This window comes from Ostrinia nubilalis, chromosome 4, assembly GCF_963855985.1.
Source record: "Ostrinia nubilalis chromosome 4, ilOstNubi1.1, whole genome shotgun sequence".
Classification (NCBI taxonomy): Eukaryota; Metazoa; Arthropoda; class Insecta; order Lepidoptera; family Crambidae; genus Ostrinia; species Ostrinia nubilalis.
In genome coordinates this window covers 4,292,248-4,303,549 of record NC_087091.1, presented here as the reverse complement: position 1 = coordinate 4,303,549, position 11,302 = coordinate 4,292,248, and the positions used below count along the sequence as shown (strand labels likewise).

The window sequence follows — 11,302 nt, the reverse complement described above, 5'->3', positions numbered from 1 at the left end:
CATTATAACATTTTTATGCAGTTTAAAGGACTAATAGCACTTTTTAACAGTGTATACAAAACAAACTTACAATTAAATACTGCTGACTAAATCCTACTAATTTGAAACGAAAGTTTGTATGGATGTCTGGATGTTAACATGTTTGATACTCTTTCAAGCAAAAACTACTGAACGGATTTTGATGAAACTTTACAGTATTATTGTTTATAACCCAGAATACACATAGGCATAAATAACATATTATTATAGGCTATAATTTATGACGATGTGTGACAAAATTCACGCGGGTGAAGACGCGGGCAAAAGCTACTCGTAGTAAATCAATAAAGCTAACATTATTGTAAATTGTTTGACCGTAAATCTATTGTAACAATTTCAGTTCAAGCTTGACGTAAACATATTATTGAGGGATCGCTCCAATTCTCAAATACGTCAAACGTACAGTCGCGACCACGTCAATGACTCTACATTATTGGTGCAAATACGCTCTTAATACGACTGCTTAAGACACAGTGTTTGCTTGATCTGTCTGTACAACATAGCCCTAAATGTTCCGGGACAGTCGCGGGCAAACTTCCCCGCTTGAGGTCAAACTCGACACTTGCCGCGTTCCCAACATTTTCAATAAACTCCAACTGTGCCATGGGATATGATATTGTTGGATATTAATACGCTGATACAATTAAGGCTTAATGTAGTGTTGATAGCTGTCGATGGTTGGCGCTGAAAAGGTGAATATCGAAAATAAAAATAATTCCCAGGTGGGACTCAATAATATTGCCAATTTGGTCAAGATATTGCAGGCTTCAATCGATGACTGTCCAAAAAATCCACTATTCTAATTTTGATTTCAGCGCGGTATGGAAATCATTGGGGAAGGCCTATGTTCAGCAGTGGACGTCCTGTGGCTAAATGATGATGATGATGATGAACTTTGATTAATTTTGTCAGACGGATATACCGGTTCATATCATCTGACACTGGGGTTGCGAATTCAATCCTAACAAAAACTCTTTTACTTGAAATACTTAGGTTTAAATAATAATGTAACGAACACAAATTTCTTATCGATATAACTATATCGACTATTGTTAGTATCGATAGACTATGGATGTAGCTATTTTAATGGGCTGATTACACGTGGAAATAAAATGGGTAGGTACCGATGTTTCGTAAACGTGCCGCTTGATTTGAATCTGTATTGATTCTCTAACCCTATTCAAATGGTAATGAAACAATCTAAAAGAACTCTCCAAGCCTATTATTTTGTGAAAAAAGCTTAGCGGCCAATGAATGTATCCTTAAATGTATTTATATAAATAATTATATTGTGTTAAACTTCACAGCTTTATTAGGCTGATTTTAAATGCCTTAATATTAATTCAAATTCTTATCTTATAGCGTGGTTTCTTTCTAAAATAATCTATACTAACAAAATTCAAAAATCCTCTGTAACAAAGATTGAAACGTCTCATTTATGTCAATCAAGGGGTAGCTTCTCGTTTAGTGGACCGATGACCTAGTTAAGGTTTCTGGAGCCGTTGGATGCAAAGGGCTCAGACGCGTTTGTTATGTAGTTCTAAGATAAATAATTATTTACCTAGATACAAGCTGTAGAATTGTTTTCGAGTCAAATCACAGCAATGTAGACATATTATTCATAATTAACCTGTCGTTCTGGTAGGCTGAAAAATCTCTTCATACAAATAAGCTCACCAGTTATTTCTTATCGAGGGTTGATAATTTCGCGGCAAGGGCAAGTGCCTCAAAGTAACGAATTTCAAAATTAATGAAGCTTCAGGATCAGTCCTTCATCCTAACCCAAAGTGAAATACGGAAGCGTTCGAAATGGAAAAGTGCGATCGGCGCTTAGCGAGGATTTTAAATCGGTCACCGTCCAATCTTGGGTAATCTTCTTAATTGACTGCCGTGGAGTGGGGTGTCTTAAAAATCACTGACCGAGTTAGGGCTGCGAGTTACGTTAAAAATAGTCGGACAAGTATTTTAGGATCTGTGTAAAAATAGGCTGATTCAAGTTTTCTGGGGATCTGGACTCAATTAGGATGCCAACGTTGTCCGTTTGACGCGTGAATGGGGAGCGATTTACTCATGATTCTCATGAACACGTGTAGAAGTCAATTTAAATTTAAGCTCTGTGGCTCTATTGTTACAATTACTTATTAATCAACGGAGCCTAAAATAAATATAAATACAGTAAATTTCACATGTACAAGGTAATGTGATAGTAATTAAGTATGTTTTTTTTAAGATTATTAGCAATTTGTATTGCCCAAATTACTAATAGTCCCATTAGCCCCTCGTGTTAAGCTAAATAAGCTTGTGTTACGAGGGGGCTCACCACAATTAGTCGAGCGGCGCCGCGGCGGTGAGATTCGAACCCGCATTCCTCGGATCTCGTGGATCGGACCGTTCGGCTATCGTGACTATAAATGCCTTTTAGTCCATAAAATCCTATCTTATATTGTGTTGACATAATTATTTTGTAAGTTGATCAAGTGACATATAAGTTCTCATTTCCATTCAACATTATCATCATGAAATGTGGTAAATCTTATACGTATGATTCTTGACAATCCTACTGCTTAATACAAGAGGAAAAAATATGTAATTAAAGTATTTTTTCTATTACAATGCTAAGTCTGCATTTGCAGTTATTACCAACTTAGGGAAAGACGAAGATCCCATGGATCGTGTGAGGAAAGAGATTAACGCCCGAATTCACGATGCTTGCTTAAGTGAAGCAGCAAATCGAACGCACAGCGTTGAATAGATAGATCTCTGTGATTGGTTCGTGTGTCACTCTGTGCGTCCACGCGCACTGTGAGACCTCATAGTTATGTGTGTGAATACGGGTGTAAAGGTAAATAATAAGGAAAAGGGTACGGAATCCTCAGTACTTGAGTGCGACTCGCACTTGACCGGATTTTTCTAATGATGCTAGAATTGCATGAGAGAAAAGCTTTGCGAGCGTTTGATTAAAATTAATATTATGCAAATTACGTAATAACGATATGAGAGATACATAATGACCTAGCTATAGTATAGTTTGGTTAAGTCAAGACCTGGATTGATTAAACGATTCATCAATTATTCAGCGCTCCTCCGAGACCTATGCTTAGCCCTGAATAGGTTAATAAGATGATAGTTGTATACCTACTATATTATTTACTGCCCGAACGACCGCGCGTCCAGTTAAATATCCGACTACCATCAATCTGTCTTTCATTCAAAGTAGTTATCGTAGAAAAAATTACCCCACTAATATTGTCAAGTATTTAATTTACTATTAATTATTTGTGTAATCGGTGATATTGTCTAAAAATATACTCTGATCAGTATGTTGGTAGATTTTCCAGGATTACTTTCAGGAATTTTAGGAAGTAACTATTACCTAAAAGTTAAAGCAAATAGTGTTATAAACACAATTTTAAACGGTCAAGTATCACCGTATACAAAATAATTAACTCACTAATAGATACTGTCTACTTACTCGAACAGCTCTACATGTTTATTACTCCACTTGCTTACAGTGTTGTAGCCCTACCGGGATAGCCACAGATGAACCGACCAAGCGGGAGTTTAACTCCATACCGCCTCACTCGTAGTCAACCCGCGCCGTTGAGCGCCCGTGCCGGCCAGTGATAACGCGCTCGATTTTCCCGCCCAATTTTGACAACTGCAAAAACAAAAGAAAAAATGTTTCTAAACGATGTGACTTGACAAAACTGTTTCGGCCAGTATTGTTTTTGAACTTTAAAAAAAGTTTGACAAACTTTTTTAGTGTTGAACGATGTAGATTAAAAGTTTTAAAGTTTTTTTGTTTAGTGCCATTTCGAAGCAGCAAGGAGGTTAATCTTGTAAGTAAATATAACGAGTTAATGTTGCCATTATTTGCAAGCAGGATAATTACGAATAGCACCTGAACTCCTTGGAACATATTGACGCTATCATAATTGCTCCACTTATCTTGCATGATTTCAAGTTCATAATTTAGCGATTAAAGAGATTAGACACATGTTAAAATTACTTAGACCACTTATTATCACGTCGATGGTTATTTTGCGTCATAAAGTATCAGCAGCATAATTGAACAAAATGTTATAGCGACAGAGAAAAAAATGAGACAGTTACGCAGGCAGTAAATTCATATTGAATAACATATGATTTATCTAATGCTCTTCTGGTTGCTAAATAAATTATTCATACTTTTGAAACGCTAAAATGTAATAGAAGGTAGTAACTTCTTAATAAGCAAATTAACTTAACAATAATTATTGACAATCGATTTTATTACAAACGTACACGATAAAGTTATTTCTCAATTTCTACCCTAAAAATGTTTGAATAATTAATTTGTAATAATATGCCACTTACGCCGACTTTATTTCCTTCGCCCAACTTTTATAAAAACTTTTTTAAAGTATTCGGACACAAATAAAAAGATAATTATATTCAAACAAAAGAATACGCACAAAAAGATAGCGACTAAAGTGAATCGTTAAAAGTCGTTTAATTTTTAATCAAGTTTTTGGCCTAAATTCAGACCGCAGAAAAACCCAACAGCTCTCGCAAAATAAGGTTTTCCTTTTTTATTTAGGTTTTTGAATATTTAAGTATGTCTGAATGTTGCCTTCCAGTTGCGTTATGTTTGTGATAAATGGATCGGTAGAGTAGGTAGGTTTCATCTTACATCGGAATTGAATAAAAAATATAAATACCGAAGTTAGCAGACTGAACAACTTTAATATTTATTGAAAACAGCACAGAAGGTATAATGTCATAAGTAATAAGTACCTATCAATTTAAGAACGAAAATGAAAATAATTTTATTTGACCATAAACAGGTAGGTATTTATAATTATATTAATTCAAATTAAATGTACTTTTGTAATGAATCTACATGACCCTTAATTAACCTAAGCCTACCTAAAGGTTAGGTTATTACTATTCTGTGCGATAATTACATACAAAGATACAATTAAAATGTGATGGGATTTTAAATACAACTTGTATGAATAAAAACCGGCTCTACACGAATAAAGTTCTTAAAACCGTAATAACATTAACCTAATAGCTATAAGATCTATTATAAATGAAAATCCCAAAAAATAAGTAATATTTTTGATGGATTACTTAGCCGAAAATGGGTTTCATCATACTTTTATTTTATTAACTTTAAGAAGTGTCATCTGAGACAAATTTACCTCGGCCTACGATTGGATTAAATTATAATCTACGCCAGAGCCTCGGGCATTGCCAGGCGAGAAAATTATCTTATAGATAAATATTTATAGCTTTTTTATGGGCATATTTTTGTAATATAGTGGTCATCTAAAGTTTATAATAACTATAATTGAAACTAATATCTTCAAGAAAATTATTGAAGCGAAAGTAGCTTCGTCTGTCTGTTTGTGGTAAGTTAGTGGTAACTGTTGAACCTCAAACATACATTTAAAACGCCGATGGACGCCTGATGAACCGATTTTGACAATGTTGGTAAGTAATACTTGGAAGAATTCGTCATAAAAACTATTTAAGTATATCATTATATTTTATCAAAGTAGGTACCTACTTAACAAAAATAGTAAACCCATCACTTCTCAAATTAGTGACTTGAATAAGGTCTTGGCAATAAATTAATATTGTTTTCATAAGCAACTCTCTAATTTTGAAGGAAAATTCACTAGTTACCTAGAAAAAATTGAATAAAAGTAGCTTAATAACAATGTAGTCGAAAATCGAAGGGCAAGATTATACCTTTTAGATATAGATTAGTGAATTTGATGGATGAAGTATTGAAACAAGGGTATTATTTACCCATACATATTTGATTACGGGTCCTTACTTGTCTGTTTTATTTGCTTAGGTACAGAAATACGTACATTATTTTATTGTTGATATTTGATGTTACTATGTATACTTAGGTACATACTCGTACAGTTACTATGAACCCAAATAATATGATGTTTCCTAAACATAATAATGATTACAGCAAAAAGATTCTTAGTAAACTACTTATATAGTTACCGATGAAAGGTGATAATGCTGAGGTGCCTCTAATTTAATAATTAGGTAAAGAAAAAGTAACAAAGTAGGTACATTGCAAAAAAAAAAATAGATAAATACGCTAGAAAACAAAAAAAAACAGTCAAAGCACCTTGTATCTAAAAATAATGATTTCTTTCTTCTAAGGATGCTTTCTACAAGTCGAACTTTGACGGAGCGTGCTTTTTGAACAGAGGTTTCCGCGAAACGAGCTTTCGTCGAATAGATATTTCTGTCAACAGTGCATTCTGTGAACGATCGTATTCGTATCGGTAAAACATGATTCACTTTTCGTTATACACTCTACAGTACGAATACGAACACTATTTTGTTTTTGCTTCAACGAGGAAGCTCTTGGTCTACATCTCACCTGATGGAAATTAATGATCAGGCAGAAGGTGAAAGGTTTTACCTACTCAGAATCCTCATGCATACAGGAACTGGTTATCTATCCTCAAACTGTGACATTATGGCGACAGACTTGGATAAGATGGTAGCTGGGTAGGCGGACTTTAAGGCAAGCCCTATCACCAACCAAACCGAATAGAAAAATTTGCTCTTTCTGGGAATTGAAACCTGGGACTTCTGAGTCTGAAGCAGGAGGTCTTATCACTAGACTACAAGGCGGCTGATATTCTAATGCCCGTTTTCACCATCAATCCCTAATTTTTAAGTAAACCCTATGGTAACAAATAATAGGAATTTTGTTTACATAGGAGTCACTTAAAAATTAGGGATCGATGGTAAAAACGGGCATAAGGCAGAGTTGCGCCACCTAAAGGCTGGGTTGCACCATCTTTCTTTAACTTTGACAAACGTCAAAATTCTGTCAATCGTTATAGTTACGGTCAAAGTTAGGTGGTGCAACTCAGCCTTAATGTTTTGTTTATAAGTGACCGCCCACATTCTTCTCACTAAAAGAAAACAGGTCATTCGATAGACCCGCGGGTATACAGTAATTACGCGCTAGGCCGCCGATAGAAAGTGATCGCTGACAATGTCCACGCACGGACAAACTGCACGATACATTTACCAAGAACATAATCGATTAGGATCCGAATAGGGAAAATAATCGAGAAAATCGACGAAAATGATGAGTCGATAGGAAAACGAAGCAAATGTCTAGTATTGTTCGTTGGCTACTTAGTGCGGTTCATTGCATCTTTCATCGGCTCTGGTAAATTAGAGAGGGTCGTGCTCATGTAGTGGAGACTAAACAGCCTGATGATAAGTGTTATACTGATGGATTCTGTTTTCCTCTACATAATATTTATTTTCTACTTATGGATGTCCGAATTGGCAAACCCATCGAACAAACCGTCGCGGGTTCAGATCGGGTCATGAACATAAAGGTACTTACTTACCTACTTATGTAAATACGAGAATTATTTCAAAATTATTAACAAGTAGTGCTAATGAGGGTTTTCGCGATTGAAAAATCCGCCAGATGGCAATACGTAGACGCGAGGTCCAAATAAGAATAATTTAGAATAAGAATAATTTATTACTTAATAAAACTTAGCCTAGATACATTTGAATTCACTTACTTAAATTAAGGTTAGTGTGCGAAGGTAAAATTATTAATACCTAAACTAAGCAAAATTGTTTGCCTGTGTCTTAGGTATTTTATTAAAAGTAGGTTAGTGCATACTAAACATTATCACAATAACAGTGTGTAACTAAATATAAATACATTTCTATTCTTAACTACTAAGCATTATTTTTACCTTGATCTAAATTAAGTTACAATCTGTAATAGGTTTTCTGTTTCGTCATAGGTTTTATTTTTTAGCCAATCTTGTATGATTTTTTTGCATGCGACTTTATTCATAGGGTAAATACATAGAGACTGGTTTATTCTATTGTACAATAAGCTACCTAGATAACAGAAGAATTTCATCGTATGTGATCTTCTGATTTTTTCAGTAGAACACACGATATCAGCTCGCCGTTTGCTGGTTAGGAGTGCCGGGTTGTAGGGTGTTAATGAATGTTTTTTAGTAACTGTTAGTAGGATGAAGAGCTGCCGCACCGAGAGAACGTCGCATTCAGCAAGGAGCTCTGCAGTCGGAAAGCGTATAGGTCGGAAAGTGCTGACTTTTAGAACGGCTCTTTGTGCTCTCTCTAGACTAAGCATTGTGGTTTTATGAGTACCTCCCCATGAAGTTATGCAGTACGTTAATAATGACTGACATAGGGTTAAATATATCGATTTAAGTAGATAGCCGCTTGCGACGTGTCGGAGATTCTTAAAAACATAAATCAGTTTTCTCACTCTAGCTGTTAGTGACTCGATGTGCGTTTTAAAATTTAAGTGTTTGTCGATAATGACACCTAGGTACTTCATATTATCTGTGCTACGGAGCTTAGGGCATGTACAGGAGTCAGTACGGTCCGGGCACAGATGAGCTGTTATGGTATGTGTGTCAGGAATGGGTTGGGATATTGAATTGAAGGAAAATGACATATATTTTGTTTTGTCGATGTTGAGTGTTAGTAAGTTATTTCTAAGCCACTCGGTGACCAGATTGAAACCCGTTTGAGCTATTTTGAATGTTTCTTCCCAGGTGTCTGCGCTAATAAGTAGTGCGGTGTCATCAGCATAGGATATTATCTTTGCGTTTCCGGAAAGAGGAAGTTGGCATAATTCATTGATATATGTGAGGAATAATAAAGGACCCAATATACTTCCTTGTGGAACACCATATTCGACAGTTAGTTCGTCACTAACTGCATCATCTACCATGACACGTTGTGTCCTGTTTGAAAGATAATCTTTAATGAGTTTATGCGAAATTCCTCTTATTCCCAGTTCGTATACCTTCTCGAGAAGTATGTTTTGCGAGACTGTATCGAAAGCTTTAGCAAGGTCCAGGAAAATTACTAAGCACTTTTTTTGAGCGTCAAGTTGTCTTATAATGTAATCAGTGACTTGGTGTACTGCGTCGTCTGTTGACCTGTTAGATCTAAAGCCATATTGGGTGTCTGCTAGAAGTCTGTTTTTCTCTAGGTATTCCACAAGTCTGTTGTAGATAAGTCTTTCTAAGATTTTAGAGATTGAAGGTAGTATAGCAATGGGGCGATAATTATTGACACAGTTTTTATCTCCATTTTTATGTATAGGACGAATTAGTGCCCTTTTCAATACATGAGGAAACGTTCCTGTAGACAGACATTTATTGAAAATATATGTAAGCGGAGGAATAAGATGCTTTTTGAACTGTTTAAGAAATGAGCAAGATATGCTATCAATTCCTGTGGCACAGTCATTTCTTAGAGACATGATGAGTTGTTCAACTTCGGCTTCGTCAGTGTCAAGTAGGGCAAATGAGTTTAAAACAGGTAATTTAGGAAGAAAGAAAGAAAAAATGCTGCATGATTGGTTATTTTTGACATGACATCGACAGATATGTCAAAATCCACCAATCACGCAGATTTTTCAATCGCGAAAACCCTCATTCCAGTTCTTGGTCTTAAAATTACACAAATTATCTTAAACAAGTATACCGCGACTAGATTAGGATAATACACTCGACATCAAATAAATCGCACCTCCCGCGACAAGCATTTTCAAACGTATGCATCCCCACTTCCCACCAATATTGGCACCATTTAAAAGCCTAGTTCTAACCTTCATTTCATTAAAGGAAAGGTTTCTACCCCAAAAATGTGTCTTTAGAAGGATCCAGAGTCACTTCTTCAAAAATAGGTAGTTACACTTGAGCCAACTTTTATGGCTATAAAACTGTTAAGTTGAGATTAATCGCTATCCATCTGTTAAAGAGGACACGTGAGATCATTATTTGGTTTTATAACCATAAAAATTGGTCTAATTGATCCCATAGGTGGGCCCAAAGTGAGGTATTTTTTCAAGTCACATTTATGGTATATGTTAATATTTATTAAGAAATTAAATGTGTTTTTCTTTAAGGATATTTATTGGGCTTTCAAATAACACCAATATTGTTGGGGCACCATGATTGTGTCAGAAGAAAATCGTTAAAGTTCGCGTCACGGAAGGTGCGGTTTATTTGATGTTGAGTATATATGAAATCATATGAATTTACGTACATACATTGTTGTTCATGATTACATTTAGGTACTGCAAGATTGAAACCTGCAACAGCAGATCTAATTATAGTGTAAATATTATACTTATTACATTTTTTAACATTAAATACAACTTGTGCTTAATTACGTAACATCAATTGCAGTTATTAAAATAAAACATTGAATTAAACAAAATAATGTAAAGAAACACTGATTGTTTGAACCAGTTTCACTTTTGAACGGCCGCAATGATACAATTTAAGTTGGTATTTGCCCGTTGACAAATGAACGCAATTAAAACCGCTCCGATTTCTCTCATTTTGAAAATAACACAGCAATACTTATGGCATTTTTCGCGTGACAGAATCATGTTAATGATACGCGAAATTCCATTAACATTGGTCAAAACGTACAATTTAAATGGAATGCGTTTAAAATGTTGTAACTGCAATTTAAGGCTCAATTTTAAATTGTAACTTTTGGTGAATTTTGAGCAATTACATAATTAATTAAATATAAACGGGTATAAGGGCCAGTTTCAACAAAGAAAGGTGGCTGGTTACGGTAAAATTTATCTCTTAAATATCTCTATCTGAGATCTGTGAAATGAAAAGTTGGAGTTTATATGACAGGGATATCTTACGAAATAAAATCGTAACATCTGTCATTGTTTAGAGGCCTTTTAAAACACAATCTCTAAGTCAAATTGTTACTGACCAAAATATGGGCTGCCTACAAATAAATTATTTTTTATTTTATTTTTTAAATTGTAAATCAACAATAAAATACTTTTTTTTAAATATCGTTACAAAAAATTGTTATTGCCAAAATCGAAAGTTTGGTCACAACAATAAATGGGTTGGTTCGAAAGAAAATGATTTTCATTCGCATCGCTATGATTCTATCTTCGACGTCTTCCGACGACAAATCGCACTTTTTTCAACACTTTTCCTCGTTCTTATCAAAACCCATTGTCTGCTTGAAAGTGGGTTAGATGAAGTTAAACGTTACTTTTCCCCCAACAAGCAATTTTTTGTAGGTAAGTGTGGGTTCACACTGCGGTCTGATTTAGAATTCAATATTATGTTTTTATTCTTTGATGTATTCTAATATGACCAAGTTGATACACACGATAGTAATCTGCTTCCAGTAATAAAAAAAATTATAGGAAAGAAAAGAAACTAAA

General features: G+C 34.8%; 1 protein-coding gene across 2 annotated transcripts in view; it reads left to right on the top strand.

The window, feature by feature from the left end:
* Nucleotides 1-3,639: 3,639 nt before the first annotated feature.
* The window catches only part of LOC135088525 (cardioacceleratory peptide receptor), a 122,168-nt gene continuing 114,505 nt past the window's right edge, over nt 3,640-11,302 (top strand). For both annotated transcript variants that reach the window (XM_063983363.1, XM_063983361.1), the window contains exon 1: nt 3,640-3,878. The gene's annotated coding sequence lies outside the window, so the exon portion shown is untranslated. The remainder of the gene's footprint in view (nt 3,879-11,302) is intronic.